Here is a 25,758-nt window from a genome sequence, read left to right as displayed (position 1 = left end):
ATCTTGAGTACAGTTACAGTACTTCCCCCACCGTAACACTGCTGAGTACCGTCATAAAATACTACTTTTACATTGACCACGGCACCACCAGACGCCACCAACCTACTACTTAGCTAACTAACATCTCACTATTATCACGGACGGTTCATAGGCCAACACCATTTATCACGGACGGTACAATATGCCAGCACTATTATCACGGACGTTACAATATGCCAGCACTATTATCACGGACGGTACAATATGCCAACACCATTTATCACGGACGGTACAATATGCCAACACCACTACCACGGACTGTACGTATGCCAAGTTAGCAACACCATTATCAAAGACAGTGTATTTATATGACCATCATCACAACTTGTATACATATATTAACACCACTACTGTCACTGAGATACACACACACACCTAAACTGGCGGTGAAGTCGTCAATAATTACCACCTAAACATCTACTCTGCAACACGTAAACACTGACCAATACGGTTTATGTGATAACTAACATAAAAAAAATTCCTCATTTGTCACAAGCATAAGTCAATATCATGTCACATATCCTGTCACATTGTTCTATACACAGCGCCTGAGTCCATCATGGTGTTATATATATCAGGATTCTTTCACCAACACAACACTGTTAAAAAAATATATCCGACATTCACTATTTCGAGAAAACTAATCTTCGGTTTGTATCTCAATTAAATGATGGTAAATACTTATACATATTTATTTATCATTATTAACACTGAGTTTTAATACAATAACTTTGAAAAATTATTTATGATTGTTGAAAAAATGAGTGCAATTCTATCCTCCGTTCATGTTATATTTGATTCGATAAGTATGAGTGTCTGTCGCAAAAAAAAATTACATGTATATATTTTTTGGCAAACCTGGGTCGTGTAGGTATAGGTAGACAGACAGGTGTGGGGGATACGTGAGTGTTGAGTGTTTGTACAGGGTCAGACAGCTTGGCACAACACCACCACCTCCAAACAATTCTCCTCCTCCTCCTCCTCCCCCTGCTTTGTACACCTCACTTCTTCCTCCACACAATCCCCCCTCCTCCCCCTCCCTCTTTTGTACACCACACGTTTGTTCACCTCCACATAATGTTCCTCTTACTTATAAAAATCATCTCATGTCTCCACACAATCCTCCTCCATCTCCTCTTTTGTACTTTACACGTCTCCTATCCCGTCTCCACACAATCCTAGTCTCCGTGGTCTCCGTACAATAAAACACATCCTATTCACCTCCACAAACACACATTGTCTCCCTCTCTCTCCCCAACACACAACCTCTCTTGCCCTACACCAAGAGACATTCTATCCCCGAGGTGATCTGCCTAAAACTACCGCATTTATTTTCTTCAATTATATATACGTTGGTCGTCACTTTACCGCCGCTACCCAGTCAAAATAATAAACTTGGTTTCATTTTTTTAGCAAATATTTTTTTCTTCTAGTTTTGAGATCAAATTCGTTACAATAATCACAATTAAAAGAAATACGTGTTTGTGTGTTTTTCAGGTGTGTAAACAAACTTTTAGTCAGTGGTTTATTAACTCCAGGTTGTACTGTGAGAGTCTTAGATAAATAACAAGTTTGGTTTCCGCCGCTCGGGGTAGAAAAAACACTGTCGAAAAAAAAATCACCTAATGAAATAAATGCATGTTTTTCCTCGACAACTTTTCCATTACATAAAATGAAATGGCCAGGGAAATTCTCATTTTGTAGTCTGCAGTAAGTTTCCTTCCATTAGCTAATTACCACCACCCGCGCGCACTCACCCATCTCTCGCTAACTTGAACACCACCACCACACGACCTAAGTCCATCGACTTACACGCCCACACTGGCTCCCTTCACACGCCCATCTGACCTAAGACTCAGCCAACAAGTCACCAGAGAGGGTGAGGTAATGTTTGGAGGGAGGTGAGGCGGCGGCTTAGCGAGGGTGATCGCTCGGACTTGTTCCGGCCCACCGTCTCTACCAAGTCCAATTCGCCTACCACAAGTTTCCGGTGTTGTGAGGTCAACCCTGATAGATGGTGATCTATTGTGTTGTTCCTTACCGCCAAAGAGTTTTGTTGTGTTATATTCTTAATTATAATAGAGTTCAGGCTTCCTCTTGACTCTTCTTATTCTTACGATATTTTTTTTGACTTGGATAATTTTTTTAGAGTAAACCTGATCTGGTGTCCGTCCACTGGTGCACGTCGCGGCTGGGAACTAACTTGACAATATAATATATTCATTTAGTCTCACTTTTTTCACAACCAAGACTGTTAGTTTTATAAGTCGAGTACTGTAAGTCGGTGATCATCAACACCAACACGTCCATAAATTAACAAGTTAAAATTTTTGATCTTCTGCCAATAAAATTCTCTCGATTTCCACAACTTTTTTCAACATAAATATAACTAACCATTGACGTTTGTGTTGAAAAATATATTTATCTCCGCTACGAAAAATTGACAAAGTCTAGAAATGTCTCACACACTGAGTCATGATAATTTTTCTAAGTCACAAAATTGTGTTTTAAGTGACAAGTTGGTATAGTTAAGTGCGGGCTGGCTGGTGTTACTACACACACACACCGCCGCCCAGCCTAGCACTTGTGACTTGTTCCGCCACATAACACCCAGGTAACAGAGGCGAGACACTGCACCTTGACAAGTGCTCAGGGAGACAAGTGTCTAAGATGTAGAGTCGTAGCGGCGTCTTACCTGAGGTCCACATCGTCCCTGGGCTGGGTGTGCCACATGCTCGTGCCGCCGCTGGCTTGGGCACGTGAGCTGCACGCCCCCCTCTTGGTGCTGCTGCTGGGTAGGGTTGCGGGTGGTCGTGTTGTCGTGATGGGTAGCGAGGGCCTGGCCCCCTTGCCCGGCCGTGCCACAGGGTAGGCTACACGTGGTGCGGGCGTCACTAGCACCATGTGCCACAACACCACACTGAGCCGCCACTACCACCACTCCACATGCACAAGTATCACTAGCGTGGGACCTCCGCGGCCGCCACCCACCGTCTGCACATCGTAATGACGCCTCGGCGAGAATTAGTAGGTAAATGTGGCGGCGAGTATGCGCGGGCTGGCCCACCACCGCCACCTCCCCGCGGGGGGGGCGCCCATATGGAAATGAGAGGCGCAGGGGGGAAGGGGGGAAGCGCGCCCCGCGACACTACACTGCTCCTCCGGCAGCACTGAACACACAGCTGCCGCCCTGCTCTCCCTCTCGACCACTGCTCGCGCTACTCCCACGGTACTCCACACTGGCCGCTCCACGTCTACTCTACAGTGTTCACGGCACGTTCCTCAGCGACGACCGAGCGCGGACTGTCATGCAGCCGCTTCGAGTATCTGCGGCGGACTGGAGGCGGCGGCCCCGCTCCGACCCCGCTGCTAATTACCGCCGCGCCGACCAATGAGCGGTCGCCGCCCACCCCTGGCCCCGCCCCCCGCGCCGCCCCGCCACGCCCCCTCCGCGGTATGCAAACGAGGCTCTTAGCGGGCGGCGACCATCACACCGTCACCGCCGCTGCCACTGTCGCACCAGAAGCCGCGGCTGCTGCCACCACCAGCACCAGGCGGACCACCCAGCACCGCCGACCCCAACAACGCCTCGCACCCGACTTTACGGCACCATAAATCCCGACTCCTCCAGGGGCAACAGGCGCCGCGGTCACCTCACGCCCTCAGCACCACCTCCTGCAGCCCCGCCCGCGTGCCTCCACACCTCCTACTGGGTGGCATCTTCACCTCACCCACTCCTTCATCCTTGCTTTATTTCTTATCCCCAAGATTCCTATAGAGGGAGGCAGGGGGGAGGGGAGAGGAGGGGGGGCAGGGCTCGAACAAGTGGTGCATTTGCTCTACAGATGGTCGCCGGATTTTCTACAAGTTTTCCCGCGTATTCCACAGCAGTTCGTCTCTACCCCGTGAGGAGGACCACCGTACACAGTGCCACCACGTAAATAAATCCTCCCCCCTCACCTCCAACACCAGGTAGTCTCCCCCTCCCCTCCCACACACTACAACTATACCTACGGTGAGGCTTCATAAATCTTCAGTTGTGTTGTTTTGATCGTGTTGGTGTTGTTTTGTGAATGGGCGGGGAGAGAGGGAGGGAGGAACAGAGGTGTGGTAAGGGGCAGAAGGACAGCTGTTGCTTACTGTTCCTACACACCTGGGCTTGGCTACTGACCCACCTAACACACACCCCTCTTATCTTACACACTACCATCCAGGAAACAGTGGTGATGTATCGCTGCTCCACACAACAAGCCGTAAATACTCTGGTTCTATTTTGACTAATATACTGAACCTTATTTAATCCTTCTCTGCTAACTTATATTTCCGAAGACACACGTAACATCAGAGCTACTTATAAAAACAAAATTGGAAGACACTTAACGCCTTTAGTCACTTTTGAATTGGAATATACACTTAACACGGTAGCTACTTATAAAATTTAGGGGCCACACTTAACGCCGTAGTTACTTTTAAATTGGAATAATGTACACACTCAACGCCATAGCAACTTATAAAATTTGGAAGACACACTTAACAATTTAATTTTATATTCCAAGACACTCGTGATCTCTTTCTTACTTCAATCACCCAACACACACACACACAGTCCGTCCTTACTTATATTTCAAACACATATCACACAGTAGTTACTTAAACACTTAATTAAAAAATACACTTAGCACTCTAATAATATTTTTAAAGACACACTTAACATTTTTTTTACCTATATTTTGAGACTTGAAATAAAGACATTATCGCGCAATTCTTTCTGTTATCGCCCTAACCTAACCTAACCTAACCTCCCCAACCACCCTGTAACACCCAATCATCACTTATACTTAAATAGTTCCTTATACTTACAAGCACTTAACCAGCACCATTTACTTATACTTCATAGGACACAACTGTAAGTAACACCTCATGTTATTTATTACAATTTTAAAAGTAATATTAAAACCATTATATTACTTTACACACTTTTCTCCAAACAAAATAATGTAGTGACTTATAATTTAAGTAACACATAATGTATAACGCTTTAGACGTTTTTTCCCGTTAATAGACGTAAGTAAAAAATAATATTCCATAAGCATTTCCGTTTTGACTCAATGGTATCTAATATTCCGTAATAATTTATGTAACTGAAATATTACAATTGAAAATAAATTTAACTGACACAATTGTATTTGATAAGACACACTCGTAATATGACAGACACACTTGCAATATAACTGACACACTTGACTTGTGATATACTTGAGTTAAAATTTTCATCAACGTTACCTGTCTTACACCTGAATAACTAACCATCAATATCAATTTAAATTCTAACACACCTGACAATAATTAACATATTTACCTGTACATTTGACTTTCAAAAGTGACTAGAAATAATATACAATAGTACTTTATATAACCTGACTGATAGATTATACAGTCAGGTTTAATATATGTCAAATTTTATTATACAATTTTCAACACCTGTTAGATAACGCTAATTAACTATATAACATCTGAATCACCTGGACATTAACCTCCTAGCTTATTTAACATTAATATTAACCAACCCAAAGTTAACCTAACCTACCCTAACCGAACCCCTCAGGTGTCATTACAGTATTGAATCCTCAGAGAGAGAGACTGTTATATGTCCTGTCTCCTACTTGTTGTTATTTACGCTTTTGTTTGTTTCATTATTTACACTTCCCTTCCTTGTTTGAATCCCTTCCCTTCACTGAGTCCCTTCCATTCCTTGATACAATCTATAGAAAATGGGGAAGGAGCGCCGGTATAGATAGATAGATAGATAGATAGATAGATAGATAGATGGATAATTAAATAGATAGATATATAGATAGATAGATAAAATGAAATAGAGAGCAATAGAGTTTCGTTAATGTGAGTGAGTAAATTGATACAAGGAAACCATAGTACAGCGGGCAGGTAAAGTAAATATTTACCTGAAGGTGTAAACAGGTGAGAATAATGACCACGCCACCCTAACACCTGTGAGCCCCTATGTATGTATGTATGTATGTATGTATGTATGTATGTATGTTTTGTATTAGCGTGCTGGACGGGTTTATAGTGATGTAATTATATAGTTATTAGGAGTAAAATATCTTAAGGATAATGAGATATACATACATACATACATACATACATACATACATATATACATACATACACCGAGATTCGATGGTATACGATATTTAATTCTCGCAATATTATTCTTATTATTATCATAAACAATATCAACAATGATTTTTTCTGGTCACACACACACACACACACACACACACACACACACACACACACACACACACACACACTACAATTATTACACACTGGCAAAAACTGACGCCCCGACATATTCTGATATAAACGGTTTACTTAACAGATATCCCAAAGGGTTCTTGTGAAATGTTCTAAAATGGATTGACAAGGTTATGACAGCATGCAACCTAAGGTGTCCTCTTAATGACTGTACTTATCGTTGTGTTATTACCTGGTTAAGTATTTCTTCATCAATAAAAAAAATATAATAAATAATACAGTTTCGGTGACATTTTGGGTGAGATTTATACGTTGTGAGAATACGGTAATCTGATTGGTTGATAGATAAGTTGGTGGTGTGTGATTGGTTGATAGATGAGTTGGTGGTGTGTGATTGGTTGTTAGATAGAGGAGTTGGTGGTGTTTGATTGGTTGATAGATAGATGAGTTGGTGGTGTTTGATTGGTTGTTAGATGAGTTGGTGGTGTGTGATTGGTTGATAGATAGATGAGTTGGTGGTGTGTGATTGGTTGATAGATAGATGAGTTGGTGGTGTTTGATTGGTTGTTAGATGAGTTGTTGGTGTTTGATTGGTTGTGATGAGTTGGTGGTGTATTGGTTGATGTAAGTGGGTGGTGTGTGATTGGTTGATAGATGAGTTGGTGGTGTGTGATTGGTTGTTAGATAGAGGAGTTGGTGGTGTTTGATTGGTTGATAGATAGATGAGTTGGTGGTGTTTGATTGGTTGTTAGATGAGTTGGTGGTGTGTGATTGGTTGATAGATAGATGAGTTGGTGGTGTGTGATTGGTTGATAGATAGATGAGTTGGTGGTGTTTGATTGGTTGACAGAAACAGACACTATAGCTACACACACACACACACACACACACAGTCTGTCTGTATTACTACCCTCCTTGTGTGTATAACTCCAGTGAAAAAGTGAATAAAATCGGCTCTAAATAATGAAGTATTTTACAACGTCTAACAATCATGATTTTAAATTTTTCATTTACTAACTAATTACAGTTTACGCTACAACGTGAATTACACCAGAATACAGTACAGTACATAAACAGCACCAATAACCTACAGTAGTCTTATGTATTTCATTTTTCTTTAAAGGGAATTAAAACTTTTGTCACTGTGTTAATATATATATGATTTGGTGTTAGGTTAGGTTAGGTTAGGTTAGGTTAGATTAGGTTAAGGTTAGGTTAGGTTAGGTTAGGTTAGGTTAGGTTAGGTTTGAAATAATCTTGTGGGGTTAATCTTCAGGTTATACCAATTTCCCCCTTTTTTTTACCTGTGATTTATGACTTTCGTCCCTGATTTCGGGAGGTCAAAGGTCAGAGTTTTATTGAGTTGTTGATCTTTAAAAGGTGAGAGGTTGTGGTCCGTATAAGTGAACACTAAAAATATCCGAACTGTTATGAATCTTCTCAAGGAATAGATGACGGGGAGAAGATCGGGGCTGTGTTTGTTACAGGGGGGGGTGTGTTTGTTGCTGGGGGTGTGTTTGTTGCTGGGGGCTGTTTGTTGCTGGGGGTGTTTGTTGCGGGGTGTTTGTTGCTGTTGCTGGGGTGTTTTGCTGTGCGTGTGTTTGTTGCTGGGGGGTGTGTGTTTGTTACTGTGGGGAGTGTGTTTGTTAGGTGGGGGTGGAGAGTGTTCGTTACTGGGGGAGGGAGTGTGTTTGTTTGGGGAAAGTACTGTGTTTGTTTGAGGGGAAGAGACTGAATTTGTTAGAAGAGACTGTGTTTGTTATGAAGGTGGATATAGTGTTTATTATAAGGAGGTGAGAGAGAGGGAGCAACTATGTAACGCCTACTACAGCGAATCATACAACGTATAGTACTGTATTTTGTAACGCTTACTATAACCTACAGTAATTCATACAAACGTAGTACTGTATATATTCATAGTATTAGGTAACGCAACATATACAAATTATTTCACAGTGCGTAACTTATCATATAAAATAGATAAATATATTTCCTTTACTTTACATTAAATAAGCATAGGTCCTTCACTCTAAAGTATATATATGAGTACAGTAGATGACAATAACATACAACAAACGAGTATACAACGTAATATACCAAGTACATTTAGGAACTTCGTAGTATACAGTATATTTCGTTATAAATTTCATCTGACGTAGCGATATCGTTCGGTTGTGAGAATACTGTAAGTGATATAATTCAACAGACATCAATAATTTCTCTCCAAATTATAGTAGAAATATTAATAACGTGTTTACTTAGATAAATATATAATTACACGTAAATTATATATATAGTGAATATTTCAAGTACAGAGTTATGTCATGATGGGAAAAAATGACGATAATAATTTTTTGTCAATACTTTACCCTGTCTGTTGATGGGGTTGTGAGAGGGAGGTATAGGGAGAGGGGGATGGAGGTAGGGAGAGTGAGAGGGAGGAGGGGAGAGGGAAGGCAGGGGGAGGGGGATGGAGAGAGGAACAGGGAAATGAAGAGGATGGGTTGGGAGAGGGAGAGGAGAAGGAGGGAGGGAGGATCAGGGAAAGAAAGAGGTAAGGAGAGGAAGGAATGGAGAAAGGGTAGAGAGAGAAGGGAGACAGAGGGAGGGAGGGAGGGTGGTGAGATACAGCAAAGGCGTTGAATTCGTATAAAAGAGAAAGACAAAATACTAGCGCCTGGGCAGGAAGAAGGCGGGCGATGGTGATTGCTTATGCTGGCGATAATGATTTATATATATATATATATATATATTTGTGTAGTGTGTTTGAGGCGAACTCTCCGTGGATATTGTTACTCTCTCCCCCACCGTCACTTCCACCCCTACCGTCACCCTCTACCGTCACTTACACCCCTACCGTCACCCTCTACCGTCATTCCCTCCCCTACCAACACAGACAGACCCTCCCTCGCCCACCACCGTCACTTATGTTAACCTACAGGATGTGTTATTTTTCTTCCATTTATTATATCACTTAAATATAAAGATTAATATTTCGCGTTCTTGGTCCGCCTGTAACTCGCCACTGTAACAAGGTGATTACACTGTCTCGGTAGTTAGCATTAGTGTTACCGATGATGTTAATATTAATAATGATAATAAAAATAAAATAGGGTAATAATAATGTTAAGGGTAATACTGATGATGATGATAATAAGGAAGAGAGGATAGAGGAATAGAGAGATGGAACTGATACCTAGTTTGTGGTCTCTCTTTATCTCTCGCTCTCTTTTCCACTCTCTCTCTAGTCTCTCTCTCTAACCATCTCCTCTTCACTCGTCCCTCACTCTCACCTCCCCCCCCCACCTCCTCCTCCTCCATTACCCCCTCTACTCTCTTCCCCCCTCCCCCCCTCTCTCATCTTCATCTTCTTCCGCTCTCTTTTATCTCCCTCTTTCCCACCCTCCCTCTCCTTCCCCCTCTCTCTCCCTGCCTCTTCCCTTCTTCCTCTCCCCCATCCCCTTTTCTCCCTCTTCTCTGCCATCAGTTAAACTCCCTTATTCCCCGTTCTTATCTCCCCCTATATCCTTCTCCCGTCTCTCTTTCTCTCTCCCAGTTCCCCTCTTCTCCACACCCTCCATCCTCCTCCCCCTCCTCCTCTCTCCCTCACCTCTACCCCCCTCCTCCTCCCCCGCCTCTCTTCATTGCCTCAGACAGTCGACATGACGTCACACAATATCCGGGGAGAAAGGGCCTGTAAGGTGAAAGAAAAAAAGAAAGAAAACTCTCTCTCTCTCTCTCTCTAGTTCGTCATTCTCGTCTTAAATCCTTCTTCTCTTCCCTCTTTTGACTTAATATTTATTGTCTATCCATCTCTTATTTCCTTCCCTTCTTTCATGTTTTTGTTATCGTCTCCTTGTCTCCTTCTCTCTTCTCCCTCATTTTATCAACCTTCTTCATTACCTACACTTCTTCCTTCTTCTTCTTGCTCCCTCTTTACAACTGCTTTATCAACCTCCTCCGCTTCCGTCTTCTTTCCTTCTCGGTTTTATCAATTTCTTCTCCATCTCCTTCATCCTCTTCCTTCCTCTCCTCCCTCTTCTTACCCGCTTCATCAACCTCTCTATTTATCTCCCTCTTCCTTCACCTCCTTCCCCCCCCCTTCCTTCACCTCCCCCTTCTTCACCCTCCCCCTCTTCCTTCGCTGTCATTATTCCCCGCGTTTTATCTTATTACGAATCTGTCGCAGTTGGTTTGTCTGTCTGTGTGGCCGCGGCCTGCTGGTTCTCTGAGGGCATTTTTGTGGAGAATGGTGGCGATTAGGGCGAGTTTTTTGGTCCTTTAGGCGAGTGGTAACCTTTTTGGCGAATAGATTTAGTGAGTGTTTAAGATTTGGCGAGCGTTGAGTTGGCGAGTGGTAGCGGTTTTGGCGAATAGCTTTAGTGAGTGTAAGTTTGGGCGAGAGTAAGCATTTTGGCGATTAGTGAGCGTTGTAGTTTTGGCGAGCGGTGGAGTTAAGATGATCATTTAATGAGCGTTGAAATTTTAGCGTGTTGGCGTTTCAGCGGAGATTTTGGCGTATTTTTCATTATGGGAAAATATTCATCGTGTTTCGCGAATATTTGACTTTATTTGGCGATATTTTTCCGTAGTGAGCATTGTCATTCCAATTTTTTTTGCCATGTTGGCGAGTGTTAACATTATTGGCGAGTGTTGGCGATCTTGTCCAGTGTTGAAAAATCCTCGCCAATAATGAGAAAAATCCGGTTCACTCTTCGCCAAATTAATCAAAGGTTTATTGAAATTTAAATTCACAGCCTTTGAAATAAATTTAGAAATACATTGAGACTAAACTAAATAGTCTACCCCAAAAAATATATTCCAAAATAAAATATATTAATTATATTTAGTGTTCTCCATTGTATATACCAAAATAGACTTTAAATAAAATCTCAATAATAATTAAAATATATTCCTTAACCCTATATTCCAAGTATACCGCATATTATATACGCAATTATTATACCAATCAGAATATACTCCACAGCGAATGTATATGTATTCCAAGGTGTATATAGGACATAACATACTCCAAGCTAACATACAGAGCATACAGAAAAATACTTGGAATTTACTGTATACTATATCAGGCTCACAGTATATAACAAGGTACATTCAAAGCATACTCCAAAAATTATAAAGAATTTACTCCAATGTATCTCCAAAATATACTCCAAGAGAAAAGTATGTCTGTCGCAATCCAAATGTTTATTCATATTGGAGTTTATACTTTCACCAATAAGAAAAAGTTTACCTCCAAAACAGTTTCCACCCACGAAAAAAAGGTTTACACGAAGGAGAAAGTTTACCTAAAAAAAAAAAAAAGGACATTTTAACACTACCTCCAAGACGAATATCACGGTAGAAAAGTTTACAAATTACCTCAAGAAAACTACAAGACAATGTTCTCTTCCAAAGCAAAGTTTATCTCCAAGGAAAAGTACAGACAAATGAAACCTCAATCTACATCTACTATAAGTCAATCTACCTATCTACCATCTTCACTACACCCCGAGAGTTAACACTATAACAAAAAGCAAACTAAAAACAACTCTACCTTCACTAGAAAGATTTACCTACAGGGGTTAGTTTACCATTAGAGAGAGAGAGAGAGAGAGAGAGAGAGAGAGAGAGAGAGAGAGAGAGAGAGAGAGAGATATTTTACTTGAAACAATTACCTACATCAAACTACGTAAAAATAAATACCTCATACCTTACCTACCTATCTATTAACTTGGCTTCACTGGATAGATGGTGGGGAAGGCAGAGGTCTGTACTAGTGCCATGAAGCTCCTGGAGTTACCTGGAGAATTAGGCACCTGAGTTTATTATTTCACCTGGTGACTAAATGACCTAATGCTATACCTGAGGGGGGGTAGGGTGTTAGGTAAGCGTTTGGTTAAGTTAGGTTACCATTAGGGTGTTTAATCCTCAGGTGAAATAAATCGGGATGCCTAATAATTTTCAGGTAATCCTTTATGTCAGGGCCGGCAGCTGATCCAACACTGCTTACACCCGGGTCATGCAACAGCCCCTTTGTCCATGCACCTCCGTCAGTGTTACTGTTTAAGCTGCCAGGGGTCTTTCTCACCTTCCCATCCTCTCTGGCAGTCTCTTACGACAGATATAGATAACAATTAGGATCAATTCTGTACGAAAACAACCAATAATAATAATAATAATTCAAAGGTATACAATGTTAAGTTATCACACCGACCGTCTTGTTGTGAAAGTTTCAATTAGTTTATTATTGTAGAGGTAAACAAACAAACTAATAAATAGGAGAAGATTTACCTGCCCTTCCGCGACCTGTGATGTCAGCCGTACGTAGCTGACACCCTGGGCTGACGAATTAAACTTGCGATACATAACGTCAGAAATCACGTATAACTGACACCCGATGCTGACGAATTAAACCTGCGATACATAACATCAGCCCACGTAGCTGACACCCGATGCTGACGAATTAAACCTGCGATACATAACATCAGCACCACGTAGCTGACACCCTGTACCCCCCTCCCGAACGTAAACAAATAACCCCACGACAAACAAACAAAGAATTAAAACTAACACTCACATTTGCCGCGGCTGTATCACGGACCCGGGACACCTGCTGTTACCTGTTAATAAGGAAAGAAACGTAAGTTAACACCTCACTAAGTTACACATACGATGACGCACAATACACAACAACTGCGTCAGGTAGGTGTGTGTGTGTGTGTGTGTGTCAGATTCTCAGGTGACGCTAATAGAGACAATGACCTGTTGGAATTCGACTACCATTACACATGAATCCAGAGTCGAATCTTGACCCCTTTTGGCACATGGTAACTCCGGGAGCTTTATAAAACTCAACGTAATATGTGTAACTTTTAAAACTCAACCGGAAGAAGAGTTAAAAGGTTGAGAGAAAAGAAAGAAAAATAAAGAAAGTGAAAGAAAACAGCGAATGAATATATATATATGACTGGAGATTCAAGTTACAGAAGATTCCGAGAAGTAACCGAGAAGAGGAGGAGGACCAGTTCTGTACACTACCTTGAACCTAACCTAACCTAACCTAACCTAACCTAACCTAACCTAACCATAAAAAAAATATATATATATATATACAAAATCATATATAAAAATAAGTATAATATACACTCGCATTTATACACATACATATATAATATACAGACGCATACACAAATATATACATAAACACATTTACAAATATTAATACAGTAATACATAACATACAATTTTAACTCATACACGAAAAATTATATACTTACACACAGACAAACATACACACACACATACAACAATAATAAATAAAACAAATAGAAATGACACATACAAACACACATAAGACACTAACAACTAAAACAAACACATACAGACACACATACACACAGGACAGTATAGCTCGGAGCCACCCATCTGGCCTGAACCAAGTAGAGCCACAACAATAGTCAATACATATATATAAATTGCTTATATAAATTATCTAAATATATTAACCACTTAAAATAAAATATATAGAAACACTAATAACTAAAAATAATATAAAAATACACGATTTATAAAATAATAATATACAAACTTATAGCACAAAGCGGCATATACCTGTTATACTCTAAAGGGATATATACCCAAAATATATAAATAATAATAAAATAAAGAACAAAAATATGATAATTAATATACACAAAAACTAGACAAGAATATACAGATAAGAGTAAAAGTTAATTATACAGAAAACAGAATAATATTACAATAAGCATATACAGGTAAATGAATAAATAAATATATAATTACTACTACCAATAATAATAATAATAATAATAATAATAATAATAATAATAATAATAATAATAATAATAATAATAATAATAAACAAAATCAAAACCTCAAACAATGAAATAAACCTAACAAAAATAATAAACTAAACTAAACTAAAATCATCCCTCTAACCTGCCTTTCCCGACCTAACTGATGGATTTATTACAATACTCTTTCCAAAGACCATACACATCGTCCCCCCTTGTCGTAACACAGAGAAGAGCAACACAGCGACACCACGACATCGACAGTGACCTTGGGAAGTGTCGGCGTCACTGTCGGAAGATGAACACCCTCCCGAAATACCTACCAGCCTGCTCCGGCGACGCCCGTTCTGAGACGCCGCTTCGACCCAGTGTTTTATTTTTCGTGTTTTTCATTTTTTTTTTTTTTTAGGGATTCAAAGAATAGTTTTTAGACATGGTGGTGACGTAGGTAATGTTTTTGGACATGGTGATAGTGGTACAACTTTTAAGTATCGTTTCATCCCTGGTGGTAATGTTTAAGGTATCGGGAAACTACCCGAGGGAAAATAATCGGGACACTTTCATACCTGGAGGGAATAAAATCGGGACACTTTCATACCTGAAGGGGAAAAAATCGGGACACTTTCGTACCTTGTAAAGGTGCTCCTGTACCTGGCCGGGGGCAGGTAGTTTCACACCTTGTTTCCTGGGCCCTCAGGTCACCTCCAGGTACCACACTCATAATCATAGTGTCTGTCTCTTACTTTTTCTCTGCAGGTCTGTGTCTCATTTTTTTTCTTTCTGTCTGTCTGTCTGTGTTTCTGTGTCTGTCTGTCTATCTATTAATTCTCCCTCTCTCCTGTTTTTCTCTCTCTGTCTAGTAATCCTCTCTCTCTCTCTCTCTCTCTCTCTCTCTCTCTCTCTCTCTCTCTCTCTCTCCTCTCATGAACCCGAAACCGTAGACTGATACATTACTCTATCCATAAAGGCTTCGGATTCACGATTCTGAATCCCTCGAGGGTTCGTGGTTCAGAAGAGGCCATAGCACTTTATGGGTGACTATACGAAGACAATAACAAGCTATAACTTAATTAAGCAGATAATTATATAACCTGTCTCTATCAACAATCATTATACGTGTTTATGTCACCTGATGATCTATAACTTATTGTGTGTTGGTTAATTTCAGAAAATGTCGAGGTCGAGCAGCTGTCGATCACTCCCTGTTAGAGCCTCACACATGCTGTCGATCACCCCCTAAGCCTCGATAATAACCATCACCAACTAGTTATCGTCGTCAATCTCCTCCACCAATCAGCGATAACTCTCTTGTCTTGGTTGGGTGTAAATAACCTGTTTTAAAGAGGTCATTATACTAGGTGTTAGACAAGTCCTTATGTACCTATAATGATTGATAATAATGATGTTCTACTTGTTATACCACCGTTGTTATATACCTTGCTTTAGTTATAGTAAGTACAGGTAGTGAAAATAATACCCACTTCCAACTTATAATTTAACTATAACTAATATTTAATGTAAGTAGAAAAAGGTAAATAATTTATAGTGTTAATTATTACAGGTGTTCAAGAATTTTTCGATCACCTGGTTTTATATTATAACTGTATGGAAATTACCTGTAACTATATACAATAATTACATCTACACCTATAATATATTTTAATTACCGGTAAAATCAATCAACACTTTCATGAAACTTTTATTATATGGAAAAAAATATTAATAATTTTATACTCTGATCCTGATAAGGTATGCAAATTAGTTTCCGTCTTTGGCCAAATGTGGTGGTGATGTTTCCAAAATAACTTCCCTAAATGTGAGTGCTATCAGTAGCTGTGGAGTGAGAGGGGGGGGCTGTGGGCAGGTGTGTGGGTGTGATTATGGCAGGCGCCTCCCACACCTGCAGTCTCCTGCCGTCCACAGGTAATTAGGTGCAGAGGTGTGCAATCATCAGGGACTCACCTGTGTAATCAAGAGGCTGCCTCTGCGCTGCTACCGCTACCCGAGACAGACGGACGGACAGACGAACACACGCAATCGTACAAGGACATACACAAATACACAAATACCTACACGCACACAAACATATGCCCGACGGACCTAAAAACAAACATACCAACATCCACACACACACAAACACCACAGACAGACACAGACACACACAGCACAGACAGACAGATATACGGCAATGCTGCATTAAGAGGAGATGCGCGTCTCTCCGCCACCGCCACGGGCAGCGACGGTGGCGGAGGTTGAGGATGCACCTTGGGCAGGTAAGTAGCACATTAGACAATTACTCCCAGACACAGCTGCCAATCTAGGGGGATGGAGGGGCGGGCCACGCATCAAGGAAAGTGTCCCTGGGGCGAGGGTGGCCACACTCGCGGGCCACGCCAGGTACACCCCTATACCTGTGCAATTTACATGTGAGCGATTTTTTTCTTCGTTTCATTAATTCGAAGACCTTAATACAGGTACAGGTGTGTGGATAATTACAGGTGAAAGTGTAGGTGCAGAAACAGGTCAAAGTACAGGTGGATACAGGAGTACAGCTATGGATACGAATATAGTTACAAGTACACATACAAATACAGGTACAAAATTAATTAGACGTAAATAAACAAGTTTAGATACAGATAAAAAGAAACGGATTACAAAATAGCAGGAATAAACGTACTGATTATGCACGAAATCCAAACATTAAACACAGGTGATTGAGGATTATTTCAAACCAAAGGTAATGAAGAACAGGTGAATGTACACACCTCACCTATGACGAACATCCACCAGTCAGATCAGGAGAGGCGCCCACTAAACAGACTAAACTTAACACAAAATTGAAACCCAGATCTTGTCCAACTCACTTCAGCTCAAAAGATCATCCAATACAGATGCACTTAAGTTCTCTCTCCTATAAGTGTCTTTCAGGGTTAAGACACTTACTATAGACGCTCCTACACTATACCAAATTACACCAATCAATCCCCGGGAAAAAAAAACAAAAAAAAACACGTGATTCCCCTTGTCTTATGTTTGTTTATCCCGCGAACAGCTGATCTTAGTCACGTGACCGGAAGCCCATACATCACCATAATGTCCAAGACGTTGTTTACATTACACTCATAACGTCATACACCAGTTGAGGAGACATCAGCTGTAAGAGGAGACCAAGACAGCCAGGAGACTCTTAAGAACGTTTCCTACCTGACGTTTTTACCCTTATTACCTATGACATCTCCGTGGAACGTTTTTTTATGCTGTGTATGTGTACGTTGTGGTTTGCTTACTGTACATTCAATAACGTTAGTGTATGTATGTATGTATATCAGCCAGCCAGTCAGTCACCTAAAGCGCTGTTTCTCAAAGACTTCATACAGTAATACTCTTCTCCAGCCGATGTTACTTCTTACCTACACAGGTATAGAAATACAAGCATGACTAGCACTAAGGTGTATGAATGAGTATATATGTGATCATACAAGTATCCATTTATATGTATGAGTATACTGTAATAAGCAGGTATACAAGTAATCATTTATAAGTACATACACCAAGATGTATACATATTGTGTATATAAGAGGATATTACACCTGTATAAGTAAAACTATACCACTTACACCTGTGAATTAATTAAAGAAAATAATTTATCTTACCTGGCATCTCCAGCAAGAAACAAACACATTGTAAACAGTCCCAAAGCCATGTAAACAACACACAAACAAAAACATTGGTAACAGAGCAAATCAACACACTGAAAAGACTTCCCAAACAACCTTAGTTACTGAAACACTTGGAACACATTGACACGACACGAAAGAAACAAAACAATAACATCACATACTAAAAAAAAAACTTATAAATCAAGTTTTTTGGGTGTTTTTGTTTTTTTCTTTTTTTTTTTTTTACTTGTACTTGTTTTTGCTTCTCACTGTACTTTCTGACTCCACAAGCGGCGGGGCAGTGTATGAGTTTTTATCAGTCTGTTCCGTTAGTTTTCTCTTTGTTTTACACAGCCAGTTATAAGTGACCCTTGTGTATACGTAGCGGGGTGTATGTATGTATGTATGTATGTATGTATGTATGTATGTATGTATGTATGTATGTATGTATGTTGCAATCTCTATCACATGGTAGATGAATCATGTTAGCGTATGTATGTACGTATTAACATGTATGTATGTATGTATGTATGTATGTATATATGTATGTATACCCACCACGTGTGTATGCGGGCGTGTAGCAAGGCGTGTGTGTAAGGCGGAGAGCGTGCGGGCGTGTTAACAAGGAAATTACTGCCCGACACCAGAATAACAACACCCACGGTTTTTACTGCAGCCGCGACTCTCCCCTGGTTTCTATCTGCCTCTGGGGTTTTTTGTTTGAATCAAAGGGTTTCTGTTTGTGTCGAAGGGGTTGCTGTTTGTGTCTAGGGCTGCTGTTTGTGTCTAGGGCTGCTGTTTGTGAGTAAGGGGTTTCAATTTGTCTCTGCGGGGGTTTCTATCTACCTATCCTGGGTTTCTTAATGACACTCTCGAGGTTTCGTTCTCTCTTAGGGATTCTATATCTCAATATGGTTCCGTCAGGTGGTTTATAGGTTTCTAATTTTCACTTGACCTTCAGCGGTTTCTACTGGTACCAGAAGCCAGAGAAAACCAATAAAAAGTTTTTAATTTTAACCTTTCACTAAAATGGTTTCTAAAGGAATAAATCACCAAACACCAAAAACCGGTTTCTAATATTCATCTTGGTCTCAAAGTGATTTCTAATCATACTAAACACCACTAAAAAACACAAAAGAAGAATCAATTACACTCAACAACCTTCAATTTAAAAAGTAATGATACACGTCATCTAATTAACTCTCAAACAACCTCTAATGACTCTAATGATCTCAGCTAATTACCTTACCTTCTCAATAACCACAAGATCAATTTTATTCCATTGCCGTTAATAATATGGTAAATAATTATACTATACATGATTAATTATCTCCCGGAGGACTCGAACTTAATTATATTCAGGATTATTATTGGTAATTATTACATTGCGTCCTGGGTGGAGTGTGAAGACAGGTATATACGCTTGTGGTGTTCTTGCGTATACGCTTTGGCCCTTATGGCGTAGGTATTGTTTTAAGACAGACAGATTGACAGAGACAGGCATACAGGTTAAAACAGAGAGAGACTGATTAATAGATAGATAGATAGATAGATAGATAGATAGATAGAGGCGATACACAAGCAGATATAGAGGTAGACAAACGAAACTGAAGTGAACCCGGCCAAGAACCAGACGAGACCTAAGTGAACCCGGCCACGAACCAGACGAGACCTAAGTGAACCCGGCCAAGAACCAGACGAGACCTAAGTGAACCCGGCCACGAACCAGACGAGACCTAAGTGAACCCGGCCAGAACCAGACGAGACCTGAACCCGGCCAAGAACCAGACGAGACCTAAATGAACCCGGCCAAACCAGACGAGACCTAAATGAACCCGGCCAAGAACCAGACGAGACCTAAGTGAACCCGGCCAAGAACCCACAATACACTTGAAGTCAGTCACCTTGGCCACGGGTGACTGCTTACGTCGATTTCTGGTTCATGTTGGTTCCCCGTTAGTCTTGGGTTCCCGGGTCGCTGGTTCGCATTGGTGGGGGGGAGAGGGGGTAAGGGTGGGAGTAAGGAGGTAGTGGGTTAAGGGTAAGGAGGTAGTGGGTTAAGGGTGACGGAGGAGTGGGGATAAGGGTGAAGGGAGTGGGTTAAGGGTGACGGAGGAGTGGGGGTAAGGGTGAAAGGAGTGGGTTAAGGGTAGAGTGGTGAATTGGGTGAATCAATTATATTCGTTCGTCAACTTACACAAAAAAATTAACTTTACAAATCTCCAAGAAACTAAAAGTGAGTCAGTATGATCAGTTCCCTCGGTTTAAGTAAGAGTGATATTCACGTTACGAATCTCTGAGAACGAGTGAGAGTTGGCAGCACTAGATGGGTGAATGAGGGAGGAGAGGGTGATGGCGTTACAACTAATGGTCTAATGGTCTAATGACACACAGCACACGAGGTCTTCATGGTAACTGGTCAGGAGATGTTACTCATAGCCCCTACTTATGTTACTCATCGTCTGTATTCATGTTACTCATAGCCCCTTATTCATGTTACTCATAGCCCCTTATTCATGTTACTCATAGCCCCTTATTCATGTTACTCATAGCCCCTTATTCACGTTACTCATTGCCCCTTATTCATGATGTTACTCACCTCTTCATCACTGATAATCTTAATAATTACTAATAGATATTTCTGTACATGTCTCTGTCTCATAATTATTACTATCACTTTGTTTCTGTCTGTCTGTCCATTTCTTGCCTTCCAAATCCTCCCCTGAAGATTACTGTCTGTGTATGTCTGTCCATTTCCCGTTCTACCCTCTCAACCCCCCTTAACTCCCTCCTCACCCCTCTCACAACCCCCCTTCCCCTCCTCCCCCCACCCACCCCTCTTGCCAGAAACCAGAAAAACTCCAATAAGCAACATCTTGTTATTTCGCTGACAACCCAACAACCGCATATTAACACAGGTAAGGGTTCCAGCGTCCCCGTGTGGTAAGGCTTCCATGACCCTCGCAATATTAGACTCTTTTAACCGACCCAATAAGACTCATAATACCCACCAGTGACCAGGGGAGTCTAATTAGCCCTCTTTGGCGAGCTCTCACAAGTAAACATAGGAAGAACGGGAGCATGTTATTGACACCTAGAAGAGATTTTCAGCACGTAAGTTTCTATTACATGATTCAGTTATTGGGAACAGGTGAGTCGATTGCTTTAAGTAATTCATGTATTAGTGGGGGGTTTTCATATCCTATATTATATAAAGATTTCGTTTATGGTGGTATATTATGTAGCGATTTGTGTAGAACTCTTATATTTGGTGTAATGTATTGAGTTTCATGTAAGTAAATCCTATTATGAATTTTGAGTGCATTTTCATTTTTATTTTTATTTTATTTATTTTTTAATCAGATGACTATGTGATATGTTATCCAAGGTTTAATTAAATCAGGTGTATGACTATATTTTCTGTTATTAAGGATCACCTGAAGAAACTCCACCCCAGCTTATTTCACCTGAAGATTAATCACCCTAACGCCATTTGGGGGAAGTGATACTATGTAGAAACATCTGCAGGTGAATGATACCACCTAACAACGTGTAAACCTGAGAGAGAGAGAGAGAGAGAGAGAGAGAGAGAGACACTCCCTGGGTTCTTCCTCATAATGACTTCACTCAACATGATCACACCTCGCAAGTTTTCTCTCTCAAATTACACCAACTTCAGAGAAACGCTGCTCGCTTAATATCTGGCCACGCACGCGATCATGTATACAATTATACTTATACACACACACATACTCACGTGTGTATTTTGCTGCTTACTGATCTCTCTCTCTCTCTCTCTCTCTCTGTGTAATATCCGCACAAGTATTAACAACATTATACATATTTCTATACATTATTCACCATGAATGGCCATGTACAGTATACATTATATACTTATACATAAACGTACACACTTTCTCAGTCATGATTATGCATTATTCATTCTTATACATCAAACACACACACACAAATACAATTATTCATGCATACACTCATTCTGAAATATACATATCTATATACATATACTTATAGTAGTATTATGTATGCATGTATAAGTTGGATTATTCACATTCACACTCATTCTTATCAATTCATATTCATGGCCTATGTATAATATGAATGACAAGACAAATTATTCATTTCCTTATACATAGTCTACTTACATACGTTAATAGTGAAGGTTTAGAGTTATACACGAAGGTAAACTCATTTGCATATGGAGATTAATTACCTGGGTATATGGAGGTGAGAGAGAGAGAGAGAGAGAGAGAGAGAGACAAACGTAGATAAAAGCGACATACAAGCAGACAATGAGACAGGTAAACAAACAAAAACACAGGAAGACAACTAAACAAACAAACATACATACATAAAGAAGACAGACACAAACAGGTAAACAATCAAAAATACATAAAAACGGACAGACAGACAGACACAGACAGACAGATTGACGGAAGTGATGACAGGTAGGAGTCAGGTGAACAAAATTGACTGTCCTTCAATTTCCTTCCATTATAAGACTCGGTAAACAATCAACCACTAATTACTCTCAGGTGTCAGGCAGCCAGGTGTGGTATATGGTTATTAGTGATATAATGAAGAGTAATGATAATGAATGATAAAGGGAAGTGAGTGAAAATGGATAATATATGAAGAATTATATAAAAGAATGAATTAAATTATATAACCATTCATATATTATTTAATCCATATGTAAATGAGAAGATTAATATTCATACATAAAAATCCATATCATGTATACACTAATTAATTCCATAATACATAAGTAATGATATAAAATGACTAAAAAAAACCACACATGATTCTTGGTAAAGTTCGAATATCAATCATATAATCGAATCCCCCAAAACGAATCCCTTTTATCGATACGTATCAGTACCGTTCGAATCTCAAACCTAATCACAGCATTCGAATCCCAGTCACACGATCCAATCCCGTGATAAAACCCCTTTACCACGGTGTTCAAATAACGTTCATGTCACCCCCCAAAAAAAAAATCGTACAGGGTCCCATTTAACCACCTGTGTCAATAACGAATCCTCAATCGCCGCTGGTATAATCTGACTGGCGATTGGCTAATGACCGGAAACTGGCGGCTGATTGGTCGCTGGGACATCACCTGACCAATTAACATGTCGAAGACTTCTCAACGCCAGGAGTGTAATGACAACACCACCAGGGCTACCAATCTTACCGACAACAACCTAATCAGGGCTACCAATCTTACCGACAACAACCTAATCAGGGCTACCAATCTCTCACATGACTCATCCAGGTCTACCAATCCCCACACATAATGATTTAGCCATAAACAGAGAGAGAATGAAAGAAAATCCCCCCAAAACAAAAAACAATAACAAACAAATCAACTAAAAACAAAACACAACCCAGAAACAAATAAAACGAGCAAAAACGAATTTAACAGAAGAAGAAGAACAACAACAACAAGAAAAAACAAACAAAATATCAGAAACAAACAAGAAACAAAAAAAAATCAATTATCCACCATCTTGGGAGTCAGTCAAGTACAGTTGGCAACGCTGGCCCGGGTTAAGGGAAATAACAGGTAAGACGTTTGCAACACTGGCACGAAGGCTGGGTGGTGGGGAGGGGACGGATGGGTGGGTTGGGGGTAGGAGGGTGGGTCGAGGGTGGGTAGGAGGGTGGGTAGGAGAGTAGGTCGAGGGTGGGTAGGAGAGTGGGTCGAGGGTGGGTTGGGGGGTAGGAGAGTGGGTTGGGGGGTAAGATCGAAGAGGATTTGTAATTATCATTCTGTTTCCGTTTCCTCCTTTCCCTTGTCATCTTCATAAGGGTGAACGTCGTCCTTGGAGGGTGGAGAAATAGGTCTGTCAGTTGGAGGTTAGGGTAGGTTAGGTTAGCTTTGGTTAGCTTTGGTTAGGTTAGGTTAGGGTGTCTAATATTAAGGCGAGATAAACTAGGGTGTCTAATTCTCAGGTGAATCATACCAGATAAAATAAACAAGACGAACAGATAATGAGAGAACAAATGATAACAATACGAAGAGCTGTGAGTCGCAAAATAGGGTGCCCCAGAAAATGTCCTTCCCTCCCTGCCTGCTCCCTGAGACACTGTGAGTTGGAGGGAGGGTGGGAGGGAGGGAGGCAGGGAGCAAGGAGACAGGGAGAAGGTAGAGATGAAGGAAGGGAGCATACAGGGAGAGAAGGAAGGAGGGACATCTTTCTGGGACACTATACTTCCAATACACGACCAAAAATCATGACTAAGCAGATACCATTGAGATAACCGGACTTACATGTTTAATAGGCACGATTTAAATGGACTAGTAGAGACTGTAGGCCTATATCTAATTGGACACTGAATATAATTGGGACTCGAGATAGCAGTCCTTCGTTTAATGGGCACTAGGGTAGGATTGTTTGTTTTGTTTAATAAGCATGTTATTAGAAGGTTGATAAAAGGTATTGAGGTTTTTGTATAATGGGCACGATGCACAAGGGGCTATGTGATCCTCTGTTTTATAGGGACGACGTAAAGAGGACTAAAATCGCCTGTCTGTTTAATCGGCACGACATAAAGAGCTTAAAAGATAAACGAATCCAGGCAAATTATATTGAAACACCTGAGCATTGGAGTTACCAGAAAATGACTTCTATAATTACTAACGCAGGAGCAATTACCTTCAGGTGTTCATAGTCGACATGATACTGTTTTTGGAGCGTGTGTGTGTGTGTGTAATCCATCCTTTAGGTCCATAAACACACTTTTCACGTCTTCCACACACACACACACACACACACACACACACACACACACACACACACACACACACACACACACACACACACACACACACACACACACACACACACACACACACACACACACACCGTCATGCCCGGACCTAAAAGGCCTTATCATGAGGCGTTTGACATGTAAATCGTTTAATTAATATGGTATTACACAGGTGAGTAATTATGCCGTAACACTGATGCTAATCCTGCTCTGTATATAATTATGCTGATGAGAGAGAGAGAGAGAGAGAGAGAGAGAGAGAGAGAGAGAGAGAGAGAGAGAGAGAGAGAGAGAGAGAGAGAGAGAGAGAGAGAGAGAGAGAGAGAGAGAGAGAGAGTAGAGATACGTATCAATAACTCCTTCCATTGTTCTGTGTGTGTGTGTGTGTGTGTGTGTGATCGGATGAATAAACCGGAGAGTAACGCCAGTAGTAATGACGCACTTCCTATGGGTGGTGGTAACGATGGTGATTCATAGTATGGTGATGATGATGACGGAAGGACTACTAAGATGACTATGATAGTGTTGTTGAAGATAGTGATGCAGAAAAGAAAAATATGATAATAATAATAATAATAATAATAATAATAATAATAATAATAATAATTACAGGGAGGCAGCGGTACACGTGGTGAGGCGGGTGTGTAGTGGCTGCGGCAGGTGTGAGTTAATAACAGGTGTGTACAGGTGAGGTGCGCAACACACTCGTACACACCGCACCTCAACCCTGTTGACAATGCTGCACCACCCCACCCACACCCCGCACCACCCCACCCCACCCCGCACCACCCCACTCCACCCTACACTACTGCTTAAATGTTTCTTTGTATGTATGTATGTATGTATGTATGTATGTATGTATGTATGTATGTATGTGTGTGTTTCAGAATATAGTTGTAGATGTGGATGTGCAATGTGTGTGTATCTAAGTATATGTATCTGGATGTGGATGATGGATGGATGAATGGATGTTTACGTATGAGTGTATGTATATAAACACACATATGTCAGGGTGTAACTACGTGTGTGTGTGTGTGTGTGTGTTTAAGTACGCCTGGGTGGTTGTTGTGGGTGTCAATGCATTATTTAGGGCGGGCAATGTGAAGACCCACCCAATGTCCCCCCCCCCCCCACCTAATGACACGAATGGACAAAGTGGGCGGGTGGGCGG

General features: G+C 40.8%; 1 protein-coding gene across 3 annotated transcripts in view; it reads right to left on the bottom strand.

Moving 5' to 3' along the window:
• Positions 1-3,395, bottom strand: part of LOC121857334 (zinc finger protein 2-like) — a 55,515-nt gene extending 52,120 nt beyond the window's left edge. For 2 of the 3 annotated variants that reach the window (XM_042353342.1, XM_042353343.1), the window contains exon 1: positions 2,735-3,395. The gene's annotated coding sequence lies outside the window, so the exon portion shown is untranslated. The remainder of the gene's footprint in view (positions 1-2,734) is intronic. The other variant, XM_042353344.1, reaches the window with a different exon arrangement.
• Positions 3,396-25,758: the final 22,363 nt, after the last annotated feature.

Source organism: Homarus americanus, unplaced genomic scaffold, assembly GCF_018991925.1.
Source record: "Homarus americanus isolate GMGI-L3 unplaced genomic scaffold, GMGI_Hamer_2.0 scaffold30231, whole genome shotgun sequence".
Classification (NCBI taxonomy): Eukaryota; Metazoa; Arthropoda; class Malacostraca; order Decapoda; family Nephropidae; genus Homarus; species Homarus americanus.
Note: the sequence above shows the minus strand (reverse complement) of the source record. Positions and strands in the feature narration are given on the sequence as shown.